The sequence below is a fragment of the Caretta caretta genome, chromosome 3, assembly GCF_965140235.1.
Source record: "Caretta caretta isolate rCarCar2 chromosome 3, rCarCar1.hap1, whole genome shotgun sequence".
Taxonomy (NCBI): Eukaryota; Metazoa; Chordata; order Testudines; family Cheloniidae; genus Caretta; species Caretta caretta.
This window is the reverse complement of record NC_134208.1, coordinates 33282358-33303098: the sequence shown is the minus strand read 5'-3', so window position 1 is coordinate 33303098 and position 20741 is coordinate 33282358. Positions and strand designations below refer to the sequence as shown.

The window sequence follows — 20741 nt, the reverse complement described above, 5'->3', positions numbered from 1 at the left end:
TTCTAAAGCACACTAATATGCTGTGCATAATTAGTCCATATAGATCCTGCTGGTGTGCTTTAATGTAAATCACTCTAGGGAACCTTTAGTGCTCACCAGGAGGGTCTACATGGCCCAGTTAATGCGCAGCCCTTTAATGAGCTTTAAAAATCACACCTCCATGTGGACAAGCCCATATACTACCCAGTAGAATTTTAGTTTGCTTGGTTTCTTTGACTATTTGTCTAACACCAGCACAGCAGAGCTGCCCCAGAGCCATGGACACTGGAAGCCCGGGCTCCCCAACAACCTGCCGAACAGGTTTCCATTCGAACCCTCCCTGTGATTTGATGAAAAGTCCATCCAACCCAGCCTGTTTTCACAAGACATTTCAGGTTCGACAAATGGGCATTTTCTAATGAAACTCTGTTTTGTTGAAATATTTCTGACCATCTCTAGTTGCAGATGAAATATTCTAACATACTAACAAGAGTGCTGTTCCTGTTGTGTAGCTAATGTAGCATTTTGGTTTGGAGAAATTAACGTCGGATTGGGAGTCAGGAGGTCCTGAATTCTAATCCAGGCTCTGCCAGTAGCATGGTGTAGTCTTGAGCAAGTCACTTCATCTCAGCCACAGTTTGAAAATCTATAAATTTGAGGTAATAATACTTACAGCCTTGCCTAGCAGACAGGGCAGTTGAGAGAATTAATTAGCAACATAGGACTGGAAGGGAACTCCTGAGTTATAGAGCCCAGTTCCCTGTTATCACAGTCAACCCTGTTATATAAACCTGTTCATGAATTTATCAATTAGTTAATGACCATAAAGTGCTTTGAGCACATAAAACACAATGCTTGGTAAATCCATGTATCAAGAAATATAATTTATTTAGTTATTGGAAAAGTCCCTAAGTGTCTTTTTGAAACAACTGTAAGACACCACTTATAAGGAGTGACACATAACGAAGCAGTTGTTAAAACTGAAAATGATACTCATGCTTCTGGACAGAACATTTGCATGTTTGGAAAATGTTCCCATTTCTTTCCAGGATTGGCGTAAGAAGCTGTCAGAGGGCTAAAATATCATTGTTTATTTTAGACGGATTTCCTTTTTCAGGCAAAACCAACAGAGGTCCATCAGCAGTATTCAAGATCTTGTGCATATCAGGATTTGGTCTAGAAAACGACAAGCAGAGATTTGCTCTTTGGGCCAGCATCATGGAGAAACAAAGAATGTTCATTATAACCATAAAGGAAAGAATTAATAGATTCACCAAAGTTAAGGCCATTATGATTATCTAGTCTGACCTTCTGCCCAAGCCACAGAGTTTCAGCAAGTGGTTCCTACATTAAGCCCCCCTTAGTTGAGCCAGAGTATGTCTTTTAGAAAGATATGCTTTAAAGATTTCAAGTGACTGAGTATCCACCACATCCCTAGGTAAGCTGTTTAAATAGTAACTTACCCTTTCCGTTAAAAAAAAAATTGCATCTTATTTCTGGTCTGAATTTGTCTAGCTTCAGCTCACAGTTACTGGATATTGTTATGCCTTTGTCTGCTAAACTAAAGATTCCTTTACTATTGGAAATCTTCTCACTATGTAGGTACTAAAAAGACTGTGATTAAATCACCTCTTAACCTTTTCTTGGATAAGCTAAATAGATTGAGATTCTTTCAATGTAAGGCAAGCTTTCCAGACTTGGATTCATTCTTGCAGCTCTTTTCTGAACCCTGTCCAATTTGTCAACATCCTTTTAAAGTGCGGGCATGAAAATTGGACACAGGGCTTCCAGCATCTGCATCTCCTGGGCAGCCCGCCAAGCAGACTGCCTGTGGGCTGGAGACGGCAGGGCTTCCAGAGTCTGCAGCTCCAGAGCAGCCAGCCAGGTAGACTGCCTTGGAATTGGGAACCCCAGGGCTTTCCCCTTCACAGAGAACTTCAAAATGTTTTGTTTTCCTTTCTAACTTAAATGAAACCAAATTTTGAAATATCAAAATCCTCCATGAAAGGGAATTACCTTTCTCCACACAGCTCTATTCATTATGCTATCATCCTTTAATTCTTTATTGAATGCATCCTGTGTATTTCCAAGATTTGGAAATATCCCATTAAACCTTAAAGATTGTTTTGCTAAATCAAGTAGAAAACGACGTCTTAAAACTATCCTTAGCTCACAAGCAGCCATTGTCAACTTTTTTATAGGCATTATGGCAGAGAGCACTGCCTATCATGCTCACCAAAATGGTCTAATTGTTTCCTTGTACTCCCTTGTCTGTCTGTCTCCATCTGTTGTCTTGTGTCTTATACTTAGATTGTAAGCTCTTTGGGGCAAGAACTATCTTTTTGTTCTGTGTCTGTACAGAACCTAGCACAATGGGGTCCTGGACCATGACTAGGGCTCCTAGGTGCTACAGTAATAAACATAGTAACATCTATGTTACTATAAAATCGCAGCAGATTGGTACCTGATCAGCTGGTTGAGAATTGCTACTTACTGTATAATTATTAATAACCGTCTAGCAGGTTAAATCCAAGGAATTCTAAGTGCTTTAAAAACATTAATTACGCCCCAAAACACCTCCAGGAGGTAGATACCATATGAGCATCATGCCAATTTACAGAAACATATTCTCAAGCACAGAAAGGCTAAGACCTGTCCAAGGATACACAGCGAGAAATGGCAGAATCAGGAATGGAGCCCGGGAGTCCTGTCCTCCTGTGCCCGACTTGCTGCCAATGGATAAAACCAATATGTGCTCAAGCACAGGAGAAATAAATGACTGTTTAATAATGTTTATCTTCCTACTGTCTTTTGCAGGAGTCTACAAACAACCATTCAGGGCTGATTCATTGCTGCCTTGCCCTGGCGTAGTCATTTCCTCCTGTGCAAAGTCGGCATAAAATGCTACCAAATGAGAATGGTAACATGTCTCCCCAATGCAAAGTGAGTGTAAGTGAAGTCATATAACGCAGGACAACAGTGAACCGGATTCTGAGAATTCTAAAATCTTATCATTCTTCTCTCTTTTACTCCTCCTCGCCACAGGGACATATTAGAGTGATCATCATGCCAGCAAAGGAACAAGGAAGTATTGATACTACTTCAGTTGGCCGAACGGGGACAGAGACACTAGAGAGAGTCACAAGGTGCTTCCTCCCCATCTCAATCCCCCTTCCCTCCTAACTCCCCAATGTGCATGTCTAGCTGAGGATCAAGGGAGCAAGTTTGTGTCTCAAACCCAAATCCCATGAGGCAGCACTACCCTTCCATTGCTGGGCTGGCCAATTTCTCTGCACATTGATCCAAAATGACCCAGTATATACCCTATTTAAATGCCTAAATTAGGATTTAGGCACCTACTTTAGAGAACATGGGCCTTTGTGACTTGCCCAAGGGCATCAAACATGCAGGGAGCAAAACCAGGAGTCTTGCAAGCCCAACAAAAATTCAACTCCAAGAGACGACTCTAATTTCAGACTCATTCTCTAAAACCTGTTATGCCTCATGCCTTAAGCAGAGCAAGACAAAGAACGGGGAAGAAAAACTTCCATTGCCTTTGTTTTTAATGCATTTCTGTTTATCATTTCACTATATCACTTCATGTGGCAGCTACAGAGCTTCACAGGCAGGCTGAATATTAACCATTCCACTGTACTCCACTCAGTCACTCCTGGCACAGGTTAATCCCTGTATCATAGGCTGCCACCCGTTTGCTAAGCAGCTTAAAAGGACATATTATAACATTGACAATGACCTGCTAATGGTTTTACATTTCTCAGAAGTATTATGAGCTATCTTTGTCACTTTTATCTACTAATGAGATCAATAAATTTAGGAAGCAGACATAGATGGAGCAAACTGCAATGCCACAGCCAAGGACGTGGTGTGTATGACTGCTAAACTATAAATAATAATGTAGAAACTATAATCAAACCTTGACTTCTTCACACAGAAACTGATCTGCAGGTCCCCTGGCATAACAAAATCTCCCCATATGTTAGGAAAATAGCATAACCCATGGTTTCTTCTTTTTGGCATGGTATGATCTACCTTTTCTAATGAAAAGCTTCACACAAGGAAATAGGTTTTACTCACGATTTTTTTCTTTCAGGTGGATATAACAGTTTTCGACATTTTATTCTTCTCTGCCAATTTTGGTGCTAAAACATGAAACAAATGTTTAGGTCAGAATCTTTGAGTAACCACAGAGTGTATCTTTATACTCGTTGTTATAGATATATAGTTAACTCAGCATAAATCCTTCCAAATGATTAAAGAAAGCCACCTGTCTAGTTCAGCTGTTTTTTATAATATACCTCAAACAACGTGAGGGGACGGTGGTCTTCTGCAGAGCTGAAGAAACTAGAAACAGAGTGGAACTGAGCTACCTGCTTCCCACCTCTACCCCCAAAATGCACTTCTCGATATGACACTGAGCCTTTGTCCGGTACCACAATACACTTCTGAGTATGTTGTATTTGTGCCAGTTGATCAGTGCTTTTCATAGCATAGTAGCATTTTTAGATATGCTGCTTTGCCACACTAGGGAAAACATACATAACAGCAGGGCTGGATCTACCAAACAGGTCCAGTACAGATGGTCTCCTAAGACAGCAACACACTGGGCACATGCTTGCATGGGCAAACGCAGGGCTCGGAGAGGAGCACATTTACCAAAATACCTTCTGTTGCCATATTCCAAGGTAGTTGAGCTTTGCCCTCTTCATTTCCGCTGCAGATACCTAATCTCAAACAGATCTTAAAAAGTGTACATTTGGGGGGAGTATATTCAGAAAGGCTGACACCAAAACTCTCTCATTGCTTCTGTATTTTTGGATCCACATAATGGGCTGTAAGTGCAAAACTGAGTAGTTGCATTGTACTCAAAATTAAATCCAGGGTGCAAAACTGAGCAGGTTGTTGATTTGCGCCCCCCGATTGGGTAGTTAGGGATGCAACTCTTCAGATTTGCACCCTGGATTTACTTTTGAGCACAAAAATGAGAGAGCAAATTGTGAAAATGAAAGGGAGGCCTTCCTTCTGAAGATGTACCCCTTTGAGTATGCAAACATCAGGCATAATATTAGCAGTACCAAGAAACAAAAACAAGTAAATATAAACTATTTATCTAGACACTTAAATGGCACACATCACTGTAGTGCCTAAGCATCTATAACAGGATCGGAGTATAAAAGACAGGAAAAGAAATATTATAATGCAGCATTTGGCTATGTACGTACTTATACATGGCAGGGACTGCCATGCTGGATCAGATTTAATTCAGTATATATTTTGTAACATTGCAGACCTCTTGATCTCAATGATACCTTGTGGCAATGGGTTCCACATTCCACCTGTGTATTGTGTGAAAAATAAATTCCCTTTCTCAGTTTTGACTTTGACCATTACTCAGATCAAACTCTTACATTTCAAACATTCCATAGATGTATGCCATTTAGGAAGAAAGGAACCAAATGTGCTGATGCGATCCATTAACATCAATTAGGATTTATCCTAATAGTTCACTACCTTTTCCCCTAACATGAGACATTTACGGTATTGCCAGATTATAGAACTTTTCTTTGGAGTACAAGTTAAAACAGCAATAGCATTCGATGTAAAAACTGATTAGTAACAGTATCTATGTGTCTATAAACAAAGGCAGAGCTGGCTACTAATCTGAGGAACCCAGGAAAGCGTGGCTTGGCAAGGATTTTATATTCTAAAATAGCTGCTTCTTTTTCAAAAAACAAATGATAGCAGAATGGGAGACTTAAGACAATTGAGCACCTTTGTAATGTCAGCTACTGCCTCAGTCCACTGCATTGTTGGGATGTCAGGAAACGGCCCCAGGAAGGCTTTGTGGCACCATAGCCATGGGGCGCTACGTGGTTGCTGATGACACCAGTGCAGATGACCCTATGCGACATCTGAGCAGAAATTATAGAATGTAGCAAAATGAAAAAGGGAGAAAAAAACCCTCACATAATAAAGAATCTTAACACCTCTATCTATGGGAGAATCTTCCACCCCTAGATGTAGGCCTCAATGTTCCTAGCATCAAAATTATTCCGTCCAATGGTCACAGCAATCCTCTTATGGCCAGTTTTTCAAAAACGCATGCACAATGCCTGATGACATACAAGTCAAGGTGTTTTTCATGCCTAGGCATGGGTATTTTCAAAGCTCTGAACTGCACTCATGAGCTGGGCCCATGCAAAAGTATGTGACCACTTTTTCTCTTAAATTGGTCTTTATTTCTATAGCAACATCTGCATTCTGCCCTTCATGAATTAAACTACTGATACCATTGCAGTGATGCTTCAAAACTGAAATTCCAGCCCCAATTCTGCTCCCATTGACGTCAATGGAAAAATCATCACTGACTTCAGTGGAAGTAGGCTCAGGCACACTGTTTATTAATATGCTCATACGGCCTTAATCATGTTCCCATTAAAGTGGATGTACCAGAAAAATGTTTCCCTGAAATGTCTTCATTTACTACAATAATACAACTCTCTGTCACTTGATGCAGGGCCAGAACTTGCCCTTTGGATGAAAAATGTGTAAAGGAAATGTTCTCAGTGTATCTCTGCACATTATTAGGGCAACAAGATTTATACCACATCCTGGGCCTGTTTGTTCATTTTTCTATTGCTGTCTCTGTACAGGGCCGTTTCCTTTCTTTGCACATGCTCATTCTACCCAACTTGGATAATGGCAAAAGTGAAGGAAACTATCTGGCACTCATCATCCCAGTCATTGAACACCTTAGAGAATACATCCCGCTATGTGTTTTCCATATATATATATAGAATATCAGGGTTGGAAGGGACCTCAGGAGGTCATCTAGTCCAACCCCCTGCTCAAAGCAGGACCAATCCCTAATTTTTGCCCCAGATCCCTAAATGGCCGCCTCAAGGATGGAACTCACAACTCTGGGGTTAGCAGGCCAATGCTCAAACCACTGAGCTTTCCCTCCCCCTATTGCCTGATGCCTTGTCTTTCATTTGACTTATCAGCCTAGAATCCATGGCTTATTTGACCCTGCACCAGTCTAATCCAGCTCAAAAACTGGAAATACCACTGCAGCAGAGTTATGTTTCTGCATGTAGATATATATACAGCCTCCATGGAACTGGAGCTGCTTAGCTCTAGGACACAGACAAGATTTGAAATTCTAAGGTAGGAATCACCAGAAGATGACACATAGCTGTTTGGTGACCCCTCAAACATTGCCTCCTTCCCTGGAGACTGAGTCTATGAGACCACCCCTTCCCTTTGGCATTTTTGACTGTGGGTGCTGAGAAGTGACATCAGGATGGGTGGTGCCTCTGTAGACAGCCCAACTCTAAGGCACTTAGGGAACATGATGGCTCCAGCAAAATGATAGCCAAGGAGATGGAAAGGGTCAAGAGACATATAGCTATTGCCTTCAGCCACAGCAAGATCAGATCTTAACGTTGCTTCCTGCACTTCATCTCAGGACACATCACACATGTATGGCATTTTCTAATTGGGTTTTCTTGGGTAAGTGCAAATTGTAATCAATTATTTGTTAGCAATGATGCGGTATGACATACATCAGAGGATGCATAATGAGTTAATATTGTTGGAGCATCCTTGATATTCAGAACTTTCTGATTTTGAGTGCTTCAAATTTCAACATTAAGATATCATTAAAGGCAATTATTTGTATTTTATAATGACATTAAATCATATGTGCACACTTACAGCTCTGTGTAAATAATCATAAAATAAATCTAAAGAGTCAAAATAAATACGATGGGTGAAATCCTGTACCCCGAAAGCCACTGACCTAAACATATACATATTACAATCCATATGTATTGTAGGCCAGATCCTCCCTTGAAATCAAAGGTTATTATGCCAGTTCAGCTATTTGAGGATCTGGCTTTATATACGTGTATATACACAAACACACACACATATATATGTGTGTATGTGTTTGTGTATATACACGTATATAAAGCCAGATCCTCAAATAGCTGAACTGGCATAATATATAAATATATATATACACACATGTGTATATACACAAACACATACACACACACATGAATGGTATCATTGACACTGATGAGTGAACATTTCATTTCAGCAATGAGACAGGATTGAGCCAGCATCACTAGATTTTGTAACTAAGTGTGCTTCAGAAAGACTAAAGCACAAAGCTCTAATCTAGACCCACGCACTCAGCCTGGACCTGAAAAGACCACTTTTGGTAGTGATTAGATTAGCGATAATCCAATGGAAACATGCACCCCTGTGTATCCTATTAAAGAAATAATTTTGTGATGTGGACAAGCTCTGGATTTTTAGTATCCAAAAACAGTCAGAGGAGCATCTTGCAGTTTGTGCTGGTTTTGTGCACATTCAGGATCAAATGTGCAGAAATTAACTTAACCCGACTTTCAAGCATCTGAAGTTCCATATTTTGAAATGTTATCAAACATTCTAAAGTTTGTGGCTTTATAAATATTTTTCTTCAGGATTGCTTTTCACTTTTTTAAAACTCAGCTTTCCAAAAGATTTTCGTAATGCTTTACATGTACAAAGAACAGCATGGACAAACTAATCATGGTAATCCTTACAGGATTTCTGTAAGGGGTGGTAAAAAATTATTGACTTTATTTTACAGATATGGAACCTGGCACAGAGATGGAAAGACTTGCCCAAGGTTACATAGTAAATCACATTTGAAGCTCCAGGTTTAGAAAGTAAGATGTTGTGAAGACCAAGCCTACATTCAGCCCTCCAAATGATGATGTCTCCTGAACTTTCCACTCTCAAATCTGCCACAGCTTTATCTCTATAGGTGCAAGCAACCTTACCTGCCATTGTTTTAGACAATGCCTTTCATAAATTTAGGCCCCAATCGTGCAAAACTTAGGAAGCTCCTTAACTTTACAAATGTGAGTACTCCCATTAAGGCCTATCCATGTTATATGATCCCCAGGGCTGTAGTATCTGAGCACCTCACAACCTTTAATGTATTTATCCTCAACTCTTGCATGAGGCCGAGAAATATTCCTACTCCCATTTTACAGATGAAGAATGGAGAGACTTCCCCAAGATCACACAGGTAATCTGTGGCAGAGCACAGAGTTGACCCTGGGTTCCTGAGCCCCAAGATAACACCCAAGCCACTGGACCAGCCTTCCTCTCCTAATCCTCTTCCTTGCAATGCATAAGAGGGCATGGACCTCTTTCGTGGCACATTCAGATGCAGAATATCATGAAAAGATGCAAAATACACAGCCCTGCTGGAAATTTAGCATTTGTATTCTCTGACTTTTGGTGACTGCAACTGTTAACCTTCAGGCTACATTAATACAGTTATTGGTGTGATATAACAGCAGGGGTTTCAAACACACGGCCCGCGGGTTTATTTTCTGTGGCCCGCCAGCTCTCCGCGGTCCCCCTGTCCCTCCCAGCATTTACCTAGAGGGGCTCCGGCCTAGTGCGCACGAGGGAGAGGGAAGGCTCCCTCCCTGGCTGCCTGCCCTGCCCCCGTGCCTCTCCGGGAAGCGGCCGGGATCTGCGGGAGGGGGGCCACAAGGGTCTGTGTGTTGCACTGGCCGCGCCTCCAGGTACCTCCCCTGAAGGTCACAATAGGCCACGGTTCCCTGTTCCCGGGGAAGGGGTTGGAATGGGGGCAGGGAAGGGGTGGGAAGAGGTGGGACAGGGGCGGGGCCTCATGGAAGGGGTGGAGTTGGGGTGGGGCCAGGGCAGCAGGAGGGGGGTCAGTGGTGTGGCCCTCGGGCCAATGTACTAATCCTCATGTGGCCCTCATGGTCATTTGAGTTTGAGACCCCTGTATAACAGAATAAATTGTGGCATAACGCACTGTGAGAAAGTCAATAGAACAATATTTTGTGGTGAGTTGGGGCCAGCAGGTCTGGGTCTCAGTGAGCCCATATGATGTAAATGTCATGTAGTTCATTTGTATTTAATCACAGTATTTGGAAGTATTGAACTCCATAAGTAACTCATGAGAGTTTCACATCAATGGGAGCAGGTTTTTCAAAGAGCTCAGCAGCTTCATTTCCTTCATTATCATGAATATTCAAGTTTGATACATTAGTTTCAGATAAACAGTCTCGCAAATGGTTTTAGTTTATTTGAAATTTCTATGTCTCCTTTGTATGAGTCAAGTCAATTGTCAGGGAGTGTCTCCATCCTCTATTCTCTAGACTCAGTTCTTAGGGCCAGATCCTCAGCTGTGGTATCAGAATAGCCTTACTGAAATCCTTTTATGCTGCAGTTTTCCTTTAATTGTATTAACAGTCCGTTCTGTTTTGGTGCTAAACTTTATGATAGTGGGTTTGTAGGAGAGTAAATTCTCAGGAAAGAGGTGAGGTCAGTGAAGAAATAACTTCACACATTTTATTACGGAAACAAAGACCAAAACAAAAAAAAAAAGCAGTGTCAAATGGGCGTTGATCAGGTACCCTAAAATATCGAGAGTTAAAGAAATACTGCACATATGCATTCGGACCACCACATTGCCACATAAAAGAGCTACTTTATCAGGCGCTTTGGCTATAGCTGTATCCCATCTACACAGAGAGCTAATGTGGCCCAGCAGAATGTGGCCAGGAAGTGAAGCTGGGAGTCACTCCGGAATTCTAATCCTAGAACTGCTGCTGAATTTCTTTGCAGCTTTGAGGAAAGCAATTTAACTATTCTGTTGACAAGTTCAAGCAGGCACAACTGCATTACGATCTGAATAAATTTAGCCATGAGCTTCGGTTAGCTGTAAAAGAGGGATATTTACTTTTCCACCTTAGCGGGGTGTTTTGAGGATTAATTGGTTACTGTTTGTACATTGCTTTGAAGATGTGAGGGGCTAAGTGTTATAACTGCATGCTATTAGTGACCTTAACTCTTTCAGCAAAACTAATGCAATATCATTGTTCTGAGTCATCCATCATTTAACCTCTTTTGTAGAATGTGGATATAAAATGCAACCAGGAAATAATTTACTTAAATCTCAAACCTTTCCTCACATTAGACAGACCCCATGAGGAAATGGCAAACAGTGTGTTCATTTTAAAGATGGCAACAGTCAACAGAAGGGGCAAGGAAATCCATCAATTTTATTCTCACCCTCTTTAAATTAAGTCTTTTGGTAACTTAGCAAATGTTACCAGTTTTCTTGCATTTAAGAAGAGAACCTGTACTCTTTTTATCTGGGGTGCTTGTATGGCCCCCATTACCACAGCATCCAAGTTTTAGTGTATTTATCCTAAAAGCACCCTTGTAAGGTAGGATGGTGCTACTATCATCCTTTTATGGATGGGAAATTGGGTCACAAAGGGACTAGGTGACTTGCCCAAGGTGTCACAGAATGGCTATGGTGAAGCAGGGAACTGAATTCAGGTCTCCCAAGTCCCAGGCTACCCTTTATGCATACAATAAGGATAATAACATTTCATTACCCCATGCATCCAAAACTAAAGTGGATCTTAATCCAAAACAGCTGAAATTGATCACGTCGGCAAAGCAGGCAGGTCTGCTGATTGTCTAAGCAAAGCAGGCGCGTCTACGCAAATATGGTTTGCTCCTGAAGGCTTTTCTCCCATGTGATTCAGACCACTGCTTACATCAGTTTGGGATCTACCAACTGCATCCCTCTTGTATACCACATAGCAGCGGGCCCAAGAGCAGCACTAATGCCTAGGAGGAGGTGAGCTATTCTATTAGCCGCAATGCTAGTGTGCAGCTGCTGCTGTGAAAACGTAGATATTATGACAATAGGAAGAACGATAAAGGTGGCACGTGGTCTGATATGCCAAGACCCATCCTGAGGAAGGCTAGGTGGCTTCTTTGAATATGGCTTCACCTAAGAGGTTGGGCAAAAGAAAACCCTAAAGTCTTCAGCCAAAAATAGTAATGACAAAAAGAAATCCATGGAGGAGCCAGCGCAGAATGGAAGTCTGTGTAGCTGGTATTTAAAAGAAAATAACGAATGGGAATCATGTTGTCGTCACATCACGACAAAACACAACACTATGTAACGGCTCAAAAATTTAAAAGCAGCAAGGGCCGTTGACTGGATGTGCTTTATCCATAGCCAATAGAAAATATACAGGCTGGAAAATTAAGCAGATTCTTATGAGATCGGGGATTACATGGAGTGTTCAGGATTTGGGTTCATGAATACAGTGTTCTCCCAGATGTTCCATCATTGTTCCAGAGTGGGAGGAAAGCTGGCTGCAGATCAAATCAGAATTTTATATTCCTCTAAGATAGTGCCAGACACTAAGATTTCATCAATATAACATCTGAGGCACAGAGACAATGCATCATAGTTGGATAATCCTATATTCAATTGATTTTGCTGAAGACAGGACAAATAAACTACGAATCAGAACATTCAATGACTCATATCAAAGATATAAATTGAAAGTCTACTCTTGTACTGCATACTGTCTAGCTGAAGAAGTTTTAGTTTGGAATTTCCCACATTAAACCCTGCTGCTGCTGCTTGCAGATATACTAAATGCTAACTTTAAACACTGCTGCTTCTTTCAAGTTGGGTTTTTTTACTCTCTTTATAGTATCTTTGGGATGCACATCCTTCTCCAGGGAAACAGAGAGGTTTGGAAAAGAAATAAATCACTGAAATGCCTCTTTTGCTTCAAAAAAAACATGTCATTTAGCTTTTCCTAACCAATGTTTTTTTTAAAAATGGATTGTCCTTCTTCATAATGATGCTTGTGCAATGTTGACTAGTGCCCTAAGAAATCATTTCTGAGAAGAAAGGTAGCCTTTCAAATAGCCCTAGGGAAAGGGAAGAACAAAGCAAACACACTTGCTACCTGCTAAAGGCAACAGGGGTCAGCATAGCAGTCTACTAATATTGGAGAGGTAATAATAGAAGGTACTGGAGGCTTTGTTTACATTGACTGAGAGAAGCGTAACAAGGAGAAATAACCCAAACTGTAAAAGGGAAAAGAAGATTAGGATACACTTTAGAAAAAATAAAACCCCTAATTCTGTAAATGACTCTGTGTGGGCTGACCCGTGCAGAGCTCCGTCATGTCTTCGTGGAGTCAGTTGCAGGATCAGGGCCTAAGACTGAACTAGATGAGTTCTAATGCTGTTCAGTTTTCCCTAACCCAACCCGTACCACTCTCCTGCTGAATCTGTATGCACAGCCTACAATTTTGGATGTGTGCACATAGGTATTCATTAGCTATAGATACATGTGCACACACTTTATTTGTGACCTGTAAAAGTAGTGACTGCTTTTAGCCAATGGACTGGGCATTATGTTTGGGATGGTCTTATTAGCAAACCAAAGACCAAAGTAACTAGATCAAAATAAGTTGGTCTTTAGTGTAGAAACCTGCCTGACATTGCTTTCTGCATACAGGATGCAGGCTCTTTCAGTGATACAGAGCTTTTACATACTTTTTGTCACTGACTGAGGTGTGGGCAGTCAGGCCTAGTGCTCAGAGCTGGAGTCAAAGGCCAGGATCAGCACCGAATGTCAAAGCCAGAGTAAGGAACCAGGCAAGGGGGCAGGACAGGAGCCAGGCTGAGAACAAGACAGGATCAGGACAGGAACAGAAAGGTTATAGCTGCAGGCATGTGCGTTGAGCAGCCAGAGATCAGTTGCTGTTGGGTTTACGAGCAGACTTGCTGACCTCCTCAGGCAATCGGGTCAAGTGATCAACCAGGCAGCCCTGCTGTGGCTCAGCTGTGCTTATAGGCTGCCCAGAGACTGGGTAGGCTGACAGTCCTCATTCCTGATACTGACCTTCCAGAGAGCCCATGTTGCCTGGAATTTAGGATGAAATTCTGTGCTGTGCCTCTAAGAAATGTAAGTAGGCCGGAGTGTGCATAAGCTGAAATTCAGCCAGGACTCACGGTTTACAGCACCCTTTCCAATGTGAAAAATACCACTGGAATCTTTAATGATCATATGTATTCATAGCCTTAATTTTATGTCCCATCTCAAATATTGCACCACAGCACCTCCAGCAACAAGTTGGGGCATTGGTATGTAAGCGAATGAGTCCTGGACTTGTTCTTAACCTAAAGATGAAACATAAATTGTATTAACTTTATTTTAAAAAATAAATGAAGATTCCAGAATGAAGATTTTTCAAGAAGACTGTGTACTCCAGGCATTTGAGCATTCTTGTTACTTCAGACCTTGTTTGCAAAAATACACTGACCGGTGAACAATTTGAATTGGAGCCGAGTGAGTTCTTGCCTTTTCAGAATAAAGCATGTTCTCCTAGGTCTGCATTTACCTAAGCATTTTCTAACCGGCTGCATTTTTTTAAAATAATTATTTACAAATTAGAGATCTAGTGAATAAACTTTCAGAGCAGGAACACTCCATCCCTTTACAAATATATACAATAGAGCTAATTATTTTTCTGTAAAACTACAAACACCCATCCAAATAATGACAATCATTAGAAAACATTCAGGTCTCTCACTTATAATCTCTGCCAGCCACTGATAACATTTTATTGCTGCATAGAAGGGTTGATTAAAGCTTGTAATAGATTTAGTGAGGGTGAAAGATTAACAAAAAGGTATTTATGGTAGATACACTAAAACATAATATGTTCTCAGTAAACACTAAGAAAACCCAGCTCTCTACCATTTATAGGAGATGTTGCTCAAGATGTAGTTTTTCATCTGCACAATGAAACCGATAACAGGTTTCAGCATGTTGCAAAGAAGGACAAAGAGGACAAGAGCCTTTTCCCTTGGGACTCATATGACAGAGCAAACCAGAAAGTATGCTTTGCGTTCTCTCTCTCGCTTCCACACACACACACACACACACTATGAAAAGATTCCTGTGCATAGTTCTGCCACTTGGGAACCTGGGCCACAGCCCCAGTCCAAATAACTGCAATAGAAAATTAAACCAAAGGCTAGACCATGAGATAATGTTCTGCCCTGTGTAAGGAGCAGAGTGTTATTGTGCTGTCTCTAGAGCAAGACCAGAAAGGATCTTCCTGGTTTCCCTGTTGTTCCTGGGAGGAGTAAACTGCAGTGGGCCTAGACCTTGCACAGCATACATTCTCCAAAGCACTTACACAACCACGCCACCCTATGCATTGGGCAGCCAGTTCAGAGCTTTGACCGCTCCCCAAACTGCCCCTTGTGCCCATCTGTGCTGGGAGGCCAGCAGCAAAGCAGCAACTCTGCAGAGCCTCCTACAATAGTGTCTATGACGCAAATACCCACAAAAGCATAAGGAGGTCATAGCCAGCCCACAGTTTGTCCCTAAAACATATTTATTTTCAGCCCAGTATTATGGACCATTCACAGCAATTAATTTAACAGCATGTGGCTTCCATATTCAAGAAAGGCTACATGAAAAGGCAGCTTGTTCCCGGTACAAAATAGCTAAGCATCTAGCAGCTTCCATGGAGGTCACTAGGAGAGGCTGGACACTCAGCACTGCTGAAAAGCAGGTGATTTATTTTAGGTGCCTAAAACAAAGCAAAAACATAGGCACCTATTTTTGAAAATCTTGCTCAATATTTCTTGTGCAGGCTGGTGACAGCACTCCCCAACACAGAAGGGCCGAGGCCATGAAAACCGCTTATCAGGGAAAAGTGATCAGCTTCTTCATTGCAAAAAAACCAAAAAACAACCAACCAAGTGTGAATATAAACAACTCCACAGTACGTGTTTGTCAACAGATCTATAGACGGATACACACATACACGGTCTATAAACACTCTTTAACATGTGCCTTGTCAGAGAGGTCAAACTGTGGTGAAGCAGAACTAGGCTGTGGTTAAGCCAAGCAGAGAACCACCGTCTGCATTCTGTGAACATGTTTGTAAGTTACAGCCCTATGAAGTGGATGACAGATTACAGAACTGGTGAATGAGAATCAGCCTGACCCGCCCGGTTCCTCAAGTGCACTACGTGGGCGACGCTCACTTTGAAGATGACTGTTAGCTTCATGGCGAAAAGTGGATTTTTTTTTAAATGTCAAGTAATGGTCATCTGGAGAGTGAGGGTTTAATAACTAAGGTTGTTGATTACTCCAGACTGAAACCCTGTTCTCTCCTGGGTTTAACCATCATACTTGTGTCATATCCGCTAGGTGAGGCCAGTCCCATCTTCCTAGGTGAAACTTTACAGTGATTTCTCTCTCTCCTCTATCTTTCATACCAGCAGAATTAATGAAGCATTGAGAAAAAAAATCAAAATATTTCCAGACTGTTTAAAGACACACAAGCCCGAACAGACGTAAACAAAAGCTTCATATTTATTTGCTGCTGTAGTGAGTCAGAATAAACAAAACAGCTTTACCTGAGAAGCTGGCATCTGAAAACAAACACTGGGTGTTTGACAACAGGCAGAGCGGGTTTTTAAGTGAGAAATACAGTATTGAGATTCAACACAATCAGCCAACAACCTTTACTCAGACAAGTAAGCCTTACTTACCCAAGTAGTCCCACTAAAGTCAAGAAAATGGGGAGTAACATAATGCAAGTTGCCTGCTGCACGTATCCCACTGAACTGCCAGCTGAATCCTGCTTCTACAACAGTTAAACGCCCTCTAACAGCAATATTTTACTTGGAAACAATAACAAATTAGAAGTCCAGCAAATGTTGGCATAACAGGCTAAATCAGAAAAGCAACATGAGGAGAGAAAAAAAACTGGGGCAGACATGGATCTATACCTATCCAGTTCCAATTCCCCAGCCATCACCAGGGTATCTGAACACCTTCAGTGAGACCCAAGATGAAGACTTTGCCACGGGTACAGCAGAGAGGATAAATGGGATCAGGAAAGAGACTACCAAAAACCTGACTGTTATTATGGAGCCCAAATCACTCAACAACAGGCTATGGACAAGTTTTCTTTCTGAGTGGATACTTTCACACACCAGCTATGGGAAGCAGAGAAGCAATCTCAGCTGTGGAAGAGATCTAAAGCGTATGAAAAAATAGATGACTTCCCCGAGAAAACAATTATTCTGAAGGACAGAGGAATGCGGCAGAGAATTAGCTCCACCACAACAACTTCCAAGCTTTAGATTTCCTACAAAAACCCTGACTGCGCCTTTTAACTTGACTCTTGCAGCCATCACAACTGTGAAAGTTAGAGTACCAGGGAAATCTAGCTGTAAAAAAGTCAATGTAAATTTTGCCATTGCCTTCAACAGGGCCAGGATTTCCCCCTGTGCCTTTTAAATTAGAAGCTAACATGACACAGGCTGCAGGCCACAAGCAGGGATCACATCCACATCACCTGGATTCAGCTGAACAGTTTCTGAAACAAGGATTTCCTTTGTTTGCTGCAATGAAAATAAAAGACTCGCAAATCAGAGATAAAACAATTACTTTATAGCAGAATGAAAAGGAGTACTTGTTGCTCAAATAAATTGGTTAGTCTCTAAGGTGCCACAAGTCCTGTTCTTTTTGCGAATACAGACTAACACGGCTGCTACTCTGAAACCTTTATATCAGAATGTCACTCCTGAGTTTCATAGTCGCTCTTAGTCCAACCTGGAAACTGCTGCGTGGTAAGAGCTGTGGCAATGCAACCTTTTACCCAGCCATCTTCAAAGCAGAGGAGCAAGTGGCAATCCCAGTTGAAAACAATAATCTAAAAACTGCAGTAAAGAATGCTAAAGATCTCACTGCTAAAACAAAAGGATCTGATCAGCAGAACAATAGCCCTGCACAAAACCCAAGGCGATGCTGTAAACTGTGTTTCCTCTCGCTCAAGTGTAGCAACTTTTCTTACACCTCTTGGTATCAGAGCTTCCCCCTTGTGCATTTTGGGGTTGGGCACGTGAGGGGACAAAACAGGGCCCTCTGTATTCATTAGAACGTGATGCAGCTTTTAAAAAAAGATTTGGGGTGAAATCTAGGCTCCCTCTATGTCAATGCAAAATTCTACTGATTTCAACTGAGCCAGGATTTCACAATTTCACCTCTGGAGTCTAATCCAGCGTTCACTGAAGGCAATGGGAGTCTTTCCACGGGGCTCTGGAACAAGCCATAAATGAGGGAATGATTACTCTTGCTATGTAACCAGGACTTCCACCATTTTCTCTAGAAACCTGCAGACATCTGAAGAGTTTTCTTTTCTTATGAATCAGTTTGGTGTTCTACAGAGTGATGTTCATGCCATGTAACCAAATCCATAAGCCACTATTTTTTCGTTAGAGGCCAGGGGTCATTTTACAGCAGAGCTTTTAACTGAAGAGAGAAATTACTGAGTGGCATCTTTTAACGACTGATCACGGTCTATATTTTCGAGGAAAAGCGGTAGACTTTGGTAATTTTTACACCTAACTAGCCTGCAAGAAGAAACAAATACCATACAGGGAGTTATTACTAGTATCAGATTTTCAGTGTCGCCAGCCTCAAGAGATCTAAAATCATGAGTCAGACCCCCCAAAATCATGAGATTGTCCCTCCCCCCTCCCCCCCCAAACCATGAAATTTTAAAAAATACTCTACTGTACAGTTTTTTGGTCTTTTTATTTTTGAAATCCCCCTGCCCATCGTGTGTGTGTATGTAAGAGAGAGAAAATGAGTGTTGCCCACTCTCCCAAATTTATTGGATAAGATGGTTTTGGCCCCTGCTAATGGGAGCTTTTCACCCCCACATCTGCCCATCCCCTGTCCAGCAATTAATTCTAATGGAAGTGGGAGCTGAGTGGGGACAGTTCAACCCCCATCCATTCATTCTCCCTCAACTCCAATCCTCAGTACCCATCCCCATCAGTTCAGCTCCCCTCAGTTCATTCCTCTAGCCCCCCAACCCTTCTGTTCTGCCCCCCATCAGTTCAAACTCCACTCTCTCCAGGACATTCCTCCTAGCCTCATCTCTACTCCTCCCGGGGTTCTTCACACACCCCCTTCCAAGCCAAGCAGTGGGGGCAGCTCCAGGGGTCTTCTCCCCCATGGCCTTTCCCAGGCCTGGGAGGAGAGCACCAGCCTGCCCCCATTGCTCCCAGGAGGAAGGGGGGAGCAGAGACACCCTGAGCAGCTGGGCTCTTTAATACCCTCCTCACCCATCCCTCCTGTGAGAAAGGCTTTGGTTTGCAATGGGGAGGGGCAGAGGGCAAAAGCTCTGCCTGCAGCAGCTCTGATTAGTTATTCTGCCCCAGGAAGTGGGCAAATGGCTCAGGCAGCCAATCAGAGGGCTCAAATTTACTAGCTCGCTAGAGCTTCTCCTGTCATTGGAGGGGCTCCCTCCTCAGCCAAAATCATGTCACTTGCAAAAAAAATGGAGAGAATTGGCAACACTGGATAATTGTTTTCAGTGTATCCACAATATGCTCAGCCCATTCACTAGGGGCAAACATATATATGGCCAAGGTGTTATCTGGCCACATTAGTGGTAGTATAACATTTTAAAACATCAGAAGCCACTGGATGACAATGGAGATTGCACAGGACTCCATGAAGCCTAATGTGAAGATGATGAGAATGTAATTTAAAGGCAGTCGGATTGCACAGGTCTCACTGGGGATCTAATTTCACCATTCAACTCTTAATGGCTGGTGATAATGTGTGAGAAGGAAGATTCCAGCTGGGCTCTCAGAGTTTCCTGGACTGACCCCACTTTATCTGCCAGCTAAGCACCTTCAGGATGGAATCAGTGAGACTCAATAACCATGGAAACCCACAATGTCACTTTTTCAGCACACTTTCTGAGATGTGCTGAACTTCAAACTTCTAGAAACCCTGCTTCAGATTTTAAAAGCTGACTTACTTATATATATACACACACACACCATCTTTAATGAGGAGAGAGCATTTAGTTTAAAAGAATATTCTTTCTTGATTATTACATTGTCTCGGGGTCTTTCCCATTCCATTACTCAGCTGGTGCAAGGAGGAAATAGACTGAATAATCTGAGGCTTTTCCCTGACATAAAAGGAAATCCCTTATTATCCTTCTGCAAATCAGAAGCCCAAAATCTTAATCTTTCCATTTGGAAATTCTACAGGTGGGTAGCTCTGGTGTGATATGTCTGGGACTGAGCACATTTCAAAGTGAACCACAGCAACAACTTGACGAGAAGCACTAGAAGCATCCATATGTGCATTTTGCATCAAGTGCATTTGGATCTAATGCATCTAAGGGTGCTGAGCTGGCTGATGTGATTGCAGAGCCATTGGCCATGATCTTTGAAAATTCGTGGCGATCGGGGGAGGTCCCAGATGATTGGAAAAAGGAAAATATAGTCCCCAAGAAAAAAGGGAAGAAAGAGAACCCAGGGAACTACAGACTGGTCAGCCTCACTTCAGTCCCCAGCAAAATCATGGAGCAGGTCCTCAAGGAATCCATTTTGAAGCACTTGGAGGAGAGGAAGGTGATCAGGAACAGTCAACATAGATTCACCAAGGGCAAGTCATGCCTGACCAATCTGATTGCCTTCTACGATGAGATAACTGGCTCTGTATATATGGGGAAAGCGGTGGACGTGATATATCTTGACTTTAGCAAAGCTTTTGATACGGTCTCCCACAGTATTCTTGCCAGCAAGTTAAAGAAGTACGGATTGGATGAATGGACAATAAGGTGGATAGAAAGCTGGCTAGATTGTCGGGCTCAACAGGTAGTGATCAACAGCTCGATGTCTAGTTGGAAGCCGGTATTAAGAGGAGTGCCCCAAGGGTTGGTCCTGGAGCCGGTTTTGTTCAACATCTTTATTAATGATCTGGATGATGGGATAGATTGCACCCTCAGCAAATTTGCGGACAACACTAAGCT

General features: G+C 42.1%; 1 long non-coding RNA gene across 1 annotated transcript in view; it reads right to left on the bottom strand.

Annotated features, from left to right (window-relative positions):
* Window positions 1-939: 939 nt before the first annotated feature.
* Window positions 940-20741, bottom strand: part of LOC125634544 (uncharacterized) — a 49081-nt gene continuing 29279 nt past the window's right edge. The window contains exons 3-4 of the long non-coding RNA XR_007355960.2: window positions 4075-4139; window positions 940-1155 (exon numbers count right to left, since the gene is read on the bottom strand). This is a non-coding gene — a long non-coding RNA (uncharacterized LOC125634544). The remainder of the gene's footprint in view (window positions 1156-4074; window positions 4140-20741) is intronic.